At 38.8% G+C, this 14,362-nt stretch overlaps 1 protein-coding gene across 10 annotated transcripts in view; it reads left to right on the forward strand.

Annotated features, from left to right (window-relative positions):
- The window catches only part of ELAVL2 (ELAV like RNA binding protein 2), a 146,215-nt gene that overhangs the window by 75,421 nt on the left and 56,432 nt on the right, over window positions 1-14,362 (forward strand). The gene's annotated exons all lie outside the window — the stretch shown is intronic.

Here is a 14,362-nt window from a genome sequence, read left to right on the forward strand (position 1 = left end):
TCTCATGTCATTATTAAGTTTGAGGGGTGATGTATATTAAATTGCTTTACATGGCTTATAACTCAAACTATAAAAACTAAATATTTAAGATTTTATTTATTTATTTGACAGAGAGAAATCACAAGCAGACAGGCAGGCAGAGAGAGAGAGAGGGAAGCAGGCTCCCTGCTGAGCAGAGAGCCCGATGCGGGACCCGATCCCAGGACCCTGAGATCATGACCTGAGCTGAAGGCAGAGGCTTAACCCACTGAGCCACCCAGGCGCCCTAAAAACTAAATATTTGAAATGGGCAGAGAATACCTAAAGGCAGTGAGAAGAGTTTGACCAAGAATCAAGTCAGCTCTTGGCTTCAGATGTCCGTAGGTAAATGAGGTAGAGGCTTAAGAAAGGGGTCACACTAGGTGATTTCTGCAGTCATTTTTACTTTGTCTGAGATAGTACCTTTCTTTTATCAAGACAGCAGGACTTACTGCCTCCAAGGTGGGAGATTGTGTTCTTAGAGCAATCACCTCAGCTTGGCCTCACAATCCTATTTCCTGGAGCTACAAATTGAAACTCACAGAGGGAACATACTTAAATCAAGTAAAAACCTAAGTAAAACCTGGTTGTCATCAGTCCATACTGAATAATTACACTTTAACTAGTTATGTTACTTAGATGTTCACCACAGTATCATCAGGGAAATTATTATCTTTTTTTTGGGGGGGGGGATACTGATAATCCAATGGAGAATATTTTCCCACTTCTTTTTCTAAAATCAGTGTTAGCATATGTGAAGTTTATAAACCATTTTTGAAAAGTTGAAAAAGTTAGAAAACAAATGGCTCCTTAAATAAAACCTTTTTTTTTTTTTTTTTTAATTTGACAGAGAGATAGTGAGAGAGGGAACACAAGCAGGGGGAGTGGGAGAGGGAGAAGCAGGCTTCCTGCTGAGTGGGGAGCCGACTCTGGGCTCGATCCCAGGACTCTGGGGTCATGACCTGAGCCGGAGGCAGATGCTTAACAACTGAGCCACTCAGGTGCCCCAAGAACAAATGGTTCTTAATACATTTGTTCTGACACTAAATTTTATTCTTTTTAGCAAAACAGCTTCTTCATATGTGACTTTTGCAACCTCCTTTACATAAATGACTGTCTGATAAATGGTATAAAGGCCATGATATCAGTGATGTGATTTCTGGGTTAATTGCTTAGTAACTGTCCCTACCGTGAAAAAAAAAGATACTTGAACTAGGTATATAAATGTTGAATTTTTTGTTACGATACTGTGAGTAGATAAAAATACAGAACAAATCTTATATCCTTTTTATTAGGCACCTTCTGCAGAAAACATTTCCAAGATTTTAATCTTTCATCTCTGGTCGATCTTGAATTATCTTACTCTTCCATAAGTCTTTTACTAGAGCTGTTTTATGGTGCAACAAATTTGGATTGTATGTCTTCATACCCTTTGCCTCCCTATCTTCAGTGTGATAAACAGTGGTAATGGAACCACAGTGCATGGTAATATGAAGGACATGGTTGGATACTGGCAAAGTGCATTAATATTTCCTGTCCAGTTTCTTTATCCCCCATCAATACCCCATTGTCTGTTCGGTGAGAGGGAGCCATGAACATATTTTCCCACCATGGTAAAATATCTGTTTAAAACTTATTAATAAGTGAATGGAGTACCCAAGAATATCCACAGTGGGCAGGAGGGTCCCAACACATTTTCTAAACTTTATTCTAAGAGACACAATCATACTTGTTCTTCAGAGGAAATGTTCCATTGACAGACAAATTTGAGAAATGCTGCCCTTCATAGTTTCCTATGTAAGAGCCAAATTGTAGATCATTAGCATATTAGAACCATACTTTTATTTTGTTTTATTTTATTTTATTTTTTTTAGAACCATACTTTTAAATCCTACAGTAAAGAAGCTGGTTTTCCGGCCTTATTTGACCACAAAACTCATTTTAGGGGATATCTCCCCAATACTAGATTTCCATCGAGCATATAAAGGGTTTTGCTATGAAAGCTTTTGAAATCATTTTACAGATTATCATACATTCTGAAACTCTACCGTAACCTGTTCATATCAAAGTTCATGAGCATGTTTCATAAATGAACATCCATGATAATGAACTATGTATTATAAAAGGTGAGCAGGTAAATAAGAATACAGAGCACCTCTTCTAGTAACCCTGTTTTGACTTAGTCCAGTGATATCTCATTCTTAGTATGGGTTAAAGTGGTGTTCAGAAGGGTCTGACTCATTTAGTCTCAAAGCCCAAATTTAAATGTGTATATATATTTTTAAATCCTGAGTTTCTTTGTTAATATTTGTATTGAACAAAATAGTATAGTAATGCTAGATTTAAAACTGGATTTTGAATGGTTGTACTTTGGCAAGTGAGCATATCTTCCTAAGAAACTGCTGTTAACGTGCCTGGAAAGATTGGAAGAATTTGTGAGGATGTGGACACTGCCCTTTGGTGTATTTAACATTGGCCGGTTGATGCGGTTTCTCAGTACACATTTGTAGGGTCAAGTCTGAGTTCCTTGGTCTATCTGTCCAACTTATCCTGCCTCCTGGGGAGCTCCTGGGCCAGCTCTTTGTATTCTGATTTTGTAGGAGGTGAGCATTAATTGTCTGGGTTGTAAGAAAACTATGAGGTCACTCTTTGGGAAGAACATTTAAATTGCTCTTTTTCATTTTTCTTTAATCTTTGCCTGCTTAAATAATGCTGAATTAGGAAATTGTATCTCAGGTTTAAAAAAAAAAAAAAAAATCCAGTTAGGAAAATATGTGCCTCTTGCCTAAGTCCTAAAAGTGAGTATATAATTTTAGATTGTGGTGTTGTTGGCAAATTAATGTCACTATTTTGATAGAATGAGGATTAGAGAAATACATTAAGACACCTTTCAGTAGTAAATATAGTAATCTTCTCTTTGGCCTAAATTCTATTTATTATTATGTTGTTTTTCAGGTCCTTTCTTTGGTCTCATGCCCAGCTTTATGCTTCATCCCATTTCCTGTCTATAGACATTCATCATGAGAAACCACTGCTGCTCATACAGTTTAGCTGATGTCGGTCCATCTCTTTGGGTTTATGTACTTTAGAGTCCTTGACACCTGCTGATGCTGCATTTTAGAGGAGTGAACTGGATTTTATGAGGCAAGGAGTGAGTAATAGAGTGTTAGAATCAGAAATGTCCTTGAGATGACCTTAGATAGCTCCTTCGCTTAACAGGTGATCTGAAGGCGAGGTTTGTTTAAATGTGAATAGTCCAAGACCTCATAGCTGTTAAGTGGTAGAGCAGGGACCAGAATTCCAGTTTTCTGCTTCTATCCTGGGATATTTCCTCCTTGTTTCTTGTTAGAGGCCAGAACTCTTTAAAAATTAACTATAGGACCAACTGATGAATTTATAGTGAGACACCTAACTTGTATAGATCCACTGAGGGGCATCTTTTGGTGGGTGTGTCTTCTTCAGAAGGGGGAAATAAGAGAGTTTTGAGATCAAGGACTGATGGATACATAAAATGAAGGAGAACATCCATGTTGCTCTATAAAACTTGTACTCTATAGTTGTGAATTTGGGTATTTTAGTTCAGTGATTGCTAAATCTGGCTCCCCATCCTCATGTGAGAGAGTTTTAAAAAATACAGATTTCGGGGGCTTTGGGAATCTGTTGTCAGAAAGTTCCTCAAGTGATTTTGATGGGCAAACAAGCAATTTTGGGAATCAGTCTTTTCAAGTATAATCAGTAGAGTTACCTGGTTTGGAATCACTTGGGATGACCACCAGAAATGCAGCTTCCTGGGCCCTGCCCAAACCTACTGAAGCAGAATCTTTGAAGTAGGGCCCAGAATGTTCCATTTACCTGAGAGTTATCCACTACTTTCCCTGAATATTTTGCATGGAGGTAGAACCAGAATATTCCAGGTTTACCTGAACTTTGGCTGGAGATGGGTGGGAGAGTTGTAATAATTGCAGTACTTTATCTACAGCCAGCTGTGGTGGTGTCCCTTCCCCAGTGGTGGTTTCTGATGAATACCTCCTGGGGTGCAGGACTAGAGGTGTCAAGTTTAAAAGTCACTAGGCTAGGGGTGCCTGGGTGGCTCAGTAGGTTAAAGCCTCTGCCTTCGGCTCAGGTCATGATCCCAGGATCCTGCAAGGGAGCCTGCTTCCTCCTCTCTCTCTGCCTGCCTCTCTGCCTGCTTGTGATCTGTCAAATAAATAAACAAAATCTTAAAAAAAAAAAAAAAAAAGTCACTAAGCTATGTCTTTACCGAATATCTAACCTGTCCCTGAAAGGGTGTGTATGTGTGTACATATGTATAATTGGTTTTCAAACCTCCAACGTAGCTTGTTCTGTCATTGTTACTTTTCCTTTCTTCTAATGGAAGAGCAGAGAAGTAAGTTAGGTGAAGACTTCAGGTAATGAGTGATGCTCCTTTTTATCTTGATGTAATGTCTGCACTGTTATTCCAGGACTTGTCAGAGGTGGGTCCTGTGCTGATCTCATCTGCCAACAAGAATCTTTCAGACAAAAAGGAAAAACAAACACCCAAACAAACATATACAAATTGTAGGGGACCCAAGGAGGGACTTTGCCAGTGTCCATCCTTGGATGATTACCTTTGAACAGACAGCACCACCTATGCTAACACAGTTCCGCCACTCCTCTTTTTTTTTTTTCCTTCTTTAAATAGGGTTTAAGCTAGATTTAAATTATAGCTTTCTTGCTTCCTGAGAATATTCTCCCCTCCTCTTTAAGATTTTACCTATTTATTTGAAAGAGAGAGAAGGCACAAGAGAGGGGAGGGGCAGTGAGAGAGGGACAACCAGGGAGCCTGATGTAGGACTTGATTCCAGGACCCTGAGCTCATGACCTGAGCTGAAAACAGACACTTAACTGACTGAGCCACCCAGGCGCTCCCCTCTTCTCTTCCTTTTAAAAATAAACATAATCTTTGCTTTTCAGGATTGAAGTAGTAAGTGGTATTTTATTTTTCTAATTCATACCTTCAAATTTAATAGCATTTATTTACTGTGATAAAGTCAATCACAGTGAGTCTCAGGCTGTTTTGATGAACATTAATTTGAAAAGGTGGTTGTATGTGTCTGTTGCAATCCTTAAGTCAGCTTTTGGATGTCCATAGTATGAAGAGATTGAAGAGATTAAGAACTGATTCTTTCAGACAAGTAGTTGAAGAGGGCAGGGTGGGTGGGTGGTTGGTGGTAGTTTAATAAATACCTCACATTGCATACTTTGGGAGCTGTTTATTTAGAGATTTAGTGGAAAGACTGGTGTGTCCTTAGGTCCTCACAAAACAAGGGCATCTTTGCTGTACTAGTAAATGCTTTGGTGGTCCCTAATATATTAACTGTGGAATGCAATACATTTCATTATGGCTATTTTTAGATTTTAGTGACTAAATTTGTATAAAGTATTATTTTTATAAAATGATTTTTTTTTTTTTTTTGGTGGTGGTCCTGAAAAAACTTTTTTAATTGACTCTTCTTCTGTTTTCAAAGATTTTTAAACCTATTTTAAATGACTAGTCAGTCATTTAAAAAAATTGTTACCATTGTAGAAGCTTTTTATGAAGTTTTGGGGGAAAAACTTAAGAATTCTGTGTTCACTTTTCCACTTAAACCTTGAACTTGGAGTGTTTTATGGAATAAATTTCAATGTCCGCATTGAATGATTTAGATGAAAACTTAAGGATGATAAAATTAAAATTTATCAAATTTGAGAAACTAAATGCAGTTCTTTATCATTATCATGTAGGAAAATCTTTTCCTTAATTCTCTTAATTTAATTCATAGGCCCCTAGGGCCTGAACATAACAGAAGATAAATTAGACAGTTTTTATTTTTCCTTAAAGATTTTATTTATTTATTTGACAGAGATTACAAGTAGGCAGAGAGGCAGGCAGAGAGAGAGGGGGAAACAGGCTGCCCCCCTGAGCAGGGAGCCTGATGCAGGGCTCGATCCCAGGACCCTGGGATCATGACCTGAGCCGAAGACAGAGGCCTTAACCCTCTGAGCCACCCAGGCGCCCCTAGACAATGTTTTATGTCACCGCTATCTCAATAAACCGGGGGGGGGGTGGATTAACAGAAGAAGCACAATTTTTGTTAGTATTTTTTTAAAAAAAATTAAAGATTCTATTTATTTATTTGACAGAGAGATATCTCAAGTAGGCAGAGAGACAGGCAAAGAGAGAGGCAGAAGTAGGCTACCCACCGAGCAAAGAGCCCAATGTAGGGCTCGATCCCAGGACCCTGAAATCATGACCTGAGCCGAAATCAGAGGCTCAACCCACTGAGCCCCCCAGGCGCCTCATGTGCACTGAAGTTCACACACAAAAAAATTGAAACTCAAAAGTTAAGTGGTTAGACTTGGGGGCTTGTACCATTTTACCAAAGGAAAGGGGGTTGGGTTCTGAGGCTTGGTAAATTGTGGGAAAGTGACCAGGAGTTACATGGGGGAAACTATTGGAAGGTATTGAGCTATTTTAGCAAGGTTTGTTTATACATTTTGGTGCCTGCTCTCCATCTCTGGTGGTGAAAGTGGCTCTTTCCTCTTTCTGGCACAGTGGCAGGGGACCTCTCCCCAAGGGAAATTTGTGACCTCCTTGGTAGGCAGAAAAGGATAGGGGAGAGAACTCTCTGTGTCTGTTGATTCTTAACTGCCTTCAGCTCAAAATGATCCTAAGCCAAAATGACTTATTTGCGGTGATACCTTCTTTAGGGCCCCTTTAGCATGAAATAAATTAACTTTCAGTTAGCAAACCTAAACAGAAAAGGTTTTTCTTTGACTATCTTAATGGTAATGCAACCTGAAATGGTTAGTTGCTGGAAAGAAAAGATAGCTATCGTTTGAAACAAAACCATTGTTTATTATGTGTCATTGGTCTGGATTTTAGTTTTTCTGATTTCTTGATGTTGATATTTGTGCTGCTTAATGAAGAAAAGTATTGCAGCTCCCTAGAGTTAGTTACACATTTTTCTAGCCGCTTTTTAAGACGATCTACTGGCGAAATAAGGTTGGACGTACTGTATAAATGAGGTTTATGAGTTTTGATTCTGTGGTTTATTGACCCATATTGTCACTAGGGCTTCTAGAATGATCATGGTTGTCTTGTCAGCAGATTAAGAAAATTCATTGAGTGCCTTTGACTTGATTCCTTTATTAATTTGGTACAAAACGTTAACTTTGTTAATGTGTTCAAGTTCATAGAAAACAGAGTTGAAGTTCTTCTGTAAGGAATCCTCCTCTTAAAATTTAGCCAAGTGTGAGTGGCTGTGTGCTGTTTGCTATTGCAGATCTTTTCACAGTGTTTTTTTTCTAGTTTTGTTTACTTCTGCATTGTGTGACTCCTCACAACCTATTTGACCTTCTGGCTTATTCCTGAGAAAGTCATTCTCCTTTTAGAGTAAGGTTTAAAGGAGGCAGAGCAGCTGTAAGAGTAGAAACTGCCTTCAGTTTATTTAGTGGCTGTCCTAGTAATAATGGAAAAATGTACATGAGAGAAGATGGTGATCAAAATGGGAGAAGATAGAGAGCAATTAAATTCTGATATACGATTTCTTTTTCTGAAATCCATAGAATGTTAAAATCCTCTTTCTCATCACCTATGAAATTGGCTTTCTCCCCTCCCTTTTTCATGATGCAATACAAAATCAACCTGCTTTTCTTTTGATGGTTTTTATTTCACTGTCTTATTTGTTATGCTACCTTAGCATCAGCCTTTGTTTCTTAACTTTTGAAATTATCAATAGAGCAAAGCATTTTGATTTTGCGCCTGTTGGAACATTTCCTTTTAAGTACTTCCTGAACAGAATAGTTGATCATTGAAGCTAAAACCGTGCTTCACAATTCACCAGCTTCTTCCGAGCTTGTTTTAAGTTAATTGACTTTCAGTGGAGTGCATTGCTACTATACCGAATTTTGAAGCTGTGGAAACCCTCGAAGCTTGCCTTTTCAACTAAAAAGGTCAGCTTTTAAAGATATTTCCTGGCATTTTACTTGTCAGTGTTGTTTGATTTGTGAGTCCTGTGCATTGGCTTTAGTTAGCATGTTTTACTCCTTAAAAAGTGGTTTCACTTTTTAAAGTTTTAAAGTGTCAATATTTTGACCTCATTGGGTGTCCTTTTATTGGTGATGGTACTGTTGTCAGCTATATTCTGAGGAGCTTTAAAGCTGTAAAGCAGCATTGACCGCTCTTGCAAGTATTGTGAAGAAACAGATCCTCAGTTACTGTCTTTTTGTGATCTAACTATTCAACCTTACATCATCTATGATATTGAACTAATTGGGGAAGGATCATTCCTTCTACATTGTTCTAAATAAGAACAGAGATTCTTACTCTGTGTGCTTCCTTCATGGAAATAAATGCAAGATGGAAGTATTCAGTTTAAACTGTGTTCATAGCATTCCTTTGTATCTTTCCATATGATATGGACTTGAATGAGATGGTAATAGGATTTACTAAACTGCTATTACTCCAGGGTTGTTACTTGGTTAGCTTGCGATCAAGTTCTCAGGATTAACATCCAAGCAAAAAATGTCTGCTACCTGCTACTCCCTAGCTAGGGAGGTGGCTTAATGAAGCAATTTGAGGTGTTAGCCTAGAAAGAATGTAGCACTTGGGTTCATATCCCAGTCTAGCCACTTATTTGTAATGTAGCCTTATACGAGCTCTGTGACTCCAAAGTTGAGTCTCTTTCATAAAGTGGGTAGCACACAGGCATCTCTCTTTCTCCATACCCCTCCTTACCAGTTAAAACACATTCAGTTATGACAGTTGCAGACTTTTTTCCTTAAGTGAACCAATTTTGAAAAAATCTTCAAATAGATCTGTTGCCTCAGAATTCTTATAATTTCTCAGGCATGATGTGGGAAGAACCTAAAGCTAATATTCTGTTCTTGCTTTCTAGATGATTTGACCAAGACAGTTGATTTTCTAGTGGTGGGACAAGGTGGGAATAGGAAGTTCAAGGCAGGACTTGGGAGCCTAGAAAGATGATTACTGATACACCAGTCTCTCTGAATCAGAGTGCTGAAGTGTGGGGTATTGTGTGCATGTTATTCAGAATGAATGAACTTGACTTAAAATATGAAGGTACTCTCTGCTGAGCTTCCCCAGTGAACTATTACTGGCCTGGAAGATAAGCAAATTGTTAAATTGAGTCATGAGGTATTGGTTAGATAAAAACTGAGGATTGTTTTCACTTTTATGGACATCTTCTTCCTTAAAATTAGTATCCTTTTTATATAAATTATAAATACTATTACCAAATATTCTGATTTCATAAAATAAGACGTTCAGGTAGGGAAATACAGAGACTGGTGTGCTTGGATATTAAAAAGTCCAGTATTCCTGTAGTGTTAGCAGATCAGAAGGCTTCAAAAAAAAATTGCTATCCCTTTGTTTTCTTTAGTTGGAATATTCATTGAAAACATTTAAAGCCTTGCTTTTATTCAGTCATCACAGACTTTACAGATTTCAGTTTGTGTAAAGGGGGGTGGCGATTTCCACTAGGGCCTGGTTAACTTAGCAGATGCAATTTTACATCTTGTTTTCCTTTTTTTGTTAAATCCGTATGCATATTGTGAATTAGAGTTTATTTTTAGCTTTTAATGAGTTCTTTTCTCATCATTGTACTTTTTGTTGGAACTCTGTTTTCTACATAATGCTTTGGTTTTGAAGGGGAGTGTATATGGCTCACAAGTCCTGTAATCCACCCCCAACCTCCTGTCCAGCTCCATAGAAATTTGCATTTTTGCATTTGAGGTGATAGATCTGGGTTTTTTTTTTAATTTATTTTTAATTTATTTATTTATTTTTACTTAGTAGTGTAGATGTGGTCTTGTCCTTGACTCCTCACAACCTATTTGACCTTCTGGCTTATTCCTGAGAAAGTCAAATTTTCCTTTTAGAGTAAGGTTTAAAGGAGGCAGAGCAGCTGTAAACAGGCAAACCAGAGTCCTTTCATTGTATTCAAGGTCACTGGAGCCTGAGGGAACAATTTTATTTTCTCACATTTTGATGCTTTAAATCCAGTCTTAAGGTACCACTGGGTGAATGACACAGTGGCCTCCAAGGCACTGTTCTCTGAGTCTTCTTTCTTAACCCTGGTACTAGTCTGTGAGAGTTTTTTTCATACCGCTGAAATGAATTATATAGTTTGCTCTTAGTCCACCTTAAAATGGATCTGAGCAGGTTGGTTATGGTGGCTCAGATCAGTTGTCCCACTGAGTCAGTGGTTTACATTGTCAGTATCAGTGATTTTTTAGACAGTTGTCAGTTTTGTGTGTATGTTTGTGTTTTAAATCAAATTCTAGCTTTAGCTTTCTTTTCTGCAGTACTTTTATTTTTAACTAGTCCCTGATACAGAATTGTAACTGCAATTGTTTGAAAGACTATCCAGTTGGTTTCATGTTCTCACCTTGTAACCTGTTAAGATATTTATGTATGCTTAAAGGATTAGAATAGGATATCTGTTCAAGGAGCTTTTAGTGGAAACATGGCATGAGGGTCTGGAGGGGTATGGCCCGGCCAGGCTATCACTAGGTGTTAGGAAATGATACAGAAGGCTTTTGAATAACACCTTCATTAGCCTGTAGATTCCGCATTCAGAAAAAAACAAAATTCCTTTGAGGATTATAATAGTCTAATATAGCTCCTGGTCATTTTGTGTTTCTTTTCTTTTCTTTCTTTCTTTCTTTTTTTTTTTTTTTAAGATTTTATTTATTTATTTGACAGAGAGAGACCACAAGTAGGCAGAGAGGCAGGCAGAGAGAGAGGAGGAAGCAGGCTCCCCGCTGAGCAGAGAGCCGGACGCAGGACTTGATCCCAAGACCCAGAGATCATGACCCGAGCTGAAGGCAGCAGCATAACCCACTGAGCCACCCAGGTGCCCTCATTTTGTGTTTCTGTAGAAATTTTCCTTCCCTCCTTTTAATTTAGATGAGAATTACAGAGAATGAAAGTAAAGGGATAAGGTAGCTCTGTGAGCAGTAATGGAATCCAGGGTCTTCGCGTGACAGGCAAGATTGGGGCAGTCATTACGTCTGATGGTAAGATTTTAAATTTGACTGAGGACTATCATTTAGTAAGTTATGATACCTCATACAGTTATCACAATGATTAACCTTCAGGTTTTCATTTCTGGATATTCATTCAATCAAGAGTCTTGAGAATTGCTGGGAATAAGAAGAAATACTGGGTGAATTTCCATCTTTTAAGAGTGCAAGGACTAAAAGATGTTCCAGTAGCACAGAAGAGCATAATTGTTTAATTGATGTTTGGTATAATCTTTCATAGTCTGGAGTCTTAAGGAAAATAATTTGTCCCTCTCTCTTTCTTCAGAAGAATGCTACTTAGAGCTGGTCAATCTTTATCTCAATCTCAACTGATATTAGAGGTATCTGAAGTGTTTACACCTTTACAATTTACAACTGTCTATAGGAGATGAAACTTTAAAGTTCTACTTCTGTAGTCTGAGATGTAATTTTTTGGGAGAGGAGTGGAAATGAAGAACCCAGGCACAGTATGGAAGGCTTTGGGTTCAAGAGATGTATTTCAGGATTACATCTGCAGAATGTTGGGGTGCCTAGGTGGCTCAGTGGGTTAAGCCTCTGCCTTCGGCTCAGGTCATGATCCCAAGGTCCTGGGATTGAGCCCCGCATCGGGCTCCCTGGGCACCCCCCCCCCCGCCTGCCTCTCTTCCTACTTGTGATCTCTCTCTCTGTCAAATAAATAAATAAAATCTTAAAAAAAAAATGTATTTCAGTGGCTATATGTGTCTTCTTGCTAAAAAAATTTTCTTGCTTGAGGAGAATGAGATCATGTAGGTGTAAATGGACTACCTTAATAATGTTGGTGTTTTATGAGGACAGCTAGAATAAGCCCTTATTTTATACATTGTATTAGGTTTTATACATTGTATATAGGGCTTGACTGGTAAGTGGATCTGGCAACATACATAAGATTTTTCAAGTTTTCCCAAAATAAAGGAGATTAGTTTGTAATACATAACTGTTTAGGCCTTTACCTCTTTATAAATAGCAAGGAAGAAATTGTCAACAACAACACAGAAAACTCCTTGACACTAAGGATTATTCAATATTAGTATCATCTGAAAGACTAGGGTTTAGTGAAATCGTCATTTGTATATTTGAATACCTAGCATTTTGTATAGAATTCTACGGCCTAGGAGGCTCTAATAATATTTCTGATGGCAACGTTCTGTTAGGAATTGATTTTGTGTAACTTAACAAAGGCAAGGTAGATGGTGAAGTTGCAGGGGTGAACATGAGAGAGTACATATAGCCCAACTTATTTCCACAGGTGAGGAATCCTTTCACAGATGTGCATCTTAGGGCTGAGTTAGCAGGAGACCTTACACTCCCAGCCCCTTTTCTTTAGGGGACACTTTGTGGCAAAAAGATGATTTCTCTGAATGAGATACCTTATGCCACCTGTCTTTGCCCTAATCTTGAAATATGTTCGCAGAGTTGCCATGTGATGTGACCCAAATGGCTTAGAAGCTTTGTCTGTAGAAGTTGCTTCCCACGTCAGACATCCTTAATATTATTTAATCCGGTGGCATAAAAAACAGCATTTTCCCCAAGAGTGAGCCTCAGATATGTAATCAGGTCACTTCAGTAATAGCACATGAAAGGAAGCATCATTTCTAAACTCCTTAAGAAAGGGGCACCTGGGTGGCTTCGCGGTTAATCGGCTGCCTTCAACTCAGGTCATGATCCTAAGGTCCTGGATTGAACCTGGAGCTGGGCTCCCTGTTCAATGGGGAGGCTACTTCTCCTTCTCTCTTTGCCCCTCACTTGCTCTCGCTCTATCTCAAAGATAGAGCTCACTTGCTCTCACGATCTCAAAGAAATTTTAAAAAACTTTAAAAAAAATAAAAAGTCCTTAAGAGAAATTAAAAGTTTAGGTATACTTCTTTTATTTATTTTAAAGTTTGTTTTTTTTTTTTTTAGCAAGCTCTGTACCCAGTGTGGGGCTCGAATTCACTCTAAGATTGAGTTGCATGCTCTGTCAGCTGAACCAGCCAAGCACCCTAGGTGCACTTATTAAATAAAATTCTTTTCCCCAACATCCTGCTTTCGGTTCATGGGTACTTGAGACGATAACATGGTAGTAATTTAAACAGATTATTATTATTATTTTTTAAAAGATTTTATTTATTTGACAGAGAGAGATCACAAGTAGGCAGAGAGGCAGGCAGAGAGAGAGGGAAGCGGGTTCCCCGCTGAGCAGAGACCCTGGATGTGGGGCTCAATCCCAGGACCCTGGGATCATGACCTGAGCCAAAGGCAGAGGCTTTCACCTGCTGAGCCACCCAGGCGCCCCTGAACAGATTATTTTTTTGTTTAGGTTTTTCCTGTTTCATGGGGGGAAATTGGGGTCAGATAGTCTAAGTCGTGGAGTATATGATTTGCATATTTCCTTTTTAATGTACTTCTTAGTACCTGGTAAGAGATCAGCCTCTGTGCTTCTCCAGGTCAGTGTGATGGCGCATTTACTGTGATGCTGATGAGGACAGGGCCACATCACTTTTGTGTGCTAATGAATCATTGTCTGAGCAAAATCTTTTAAGCATTTGCTTCTTAATTAAAGTGTTTATGTGAATTTTAAGTTTGGAGGGTCACAATAGTTAATCTTTCAACTTTTTTTTTTTTTTTTTTAAAGATTTTATTCATTTATTTGACAGAGAGAGATCACAAGTAGGCAGAGAGGCAGACAGTGAGAGAGGAGGAAGCAGGCTCCCTGCTGAGCAGAGAGCCCGATGCGGAACTTGATCCCAGGACCCTGAGATCATGACCTGAGCTGAAGGCAGCGGCTTAACCCACTGAGCCACCCAGGCGCCCTAATCTTTCAACTTTTAAACTAGGTTATTTTGTCAGAGATGCTTATGTATATGAATTTTGGGAACCAGAGCATTTTGTATTTCTTTTTAGAAGGCATCAGGGTAGCTCAGTTGTTAAGCCTCTGCCTTTGGCTCAGGTCTTGATCCCAGTGTCCTGGGATCGAGAGCCCCACTTTAGGCTCCCTGCTCAGCGGGAAGCCTGCTTCTCCCTCTCCTAGTCCCCCTGCTTGTGTTCCCTATCTCGCTGTGTCTCTCTCTGTCAGATAAATAAATAAAATCTTTAAAAAAAAAAAAAAAAAAAGCTGCAGCAGCAGCAGCCATCTGTTAATTGGTGGGCAAATTGCCCTGTGGTCTCAGAGTGGTTTGCTGTAACATAGCTGTCCCTTAGCAAATCAAAACACCTATTTATTTCTGTCCTGGTACCTCTTTGACTTAATTTGTAGCCATGGTTCCCATCTGACCTG

This window comes from Neovison vison, chromosome 9 (genome assembly GCF_020171115.1).
Source record: "Neovison vison isolate M4711 chromosome 9, ASM_NN_V1, whole genome shotgun sequence".
Lineage (NCBI taxonomy): Eukaryota > Metazoa > Chordata > Mammalia > Carnivora > Mustelidae > Neogale > Neogale vison.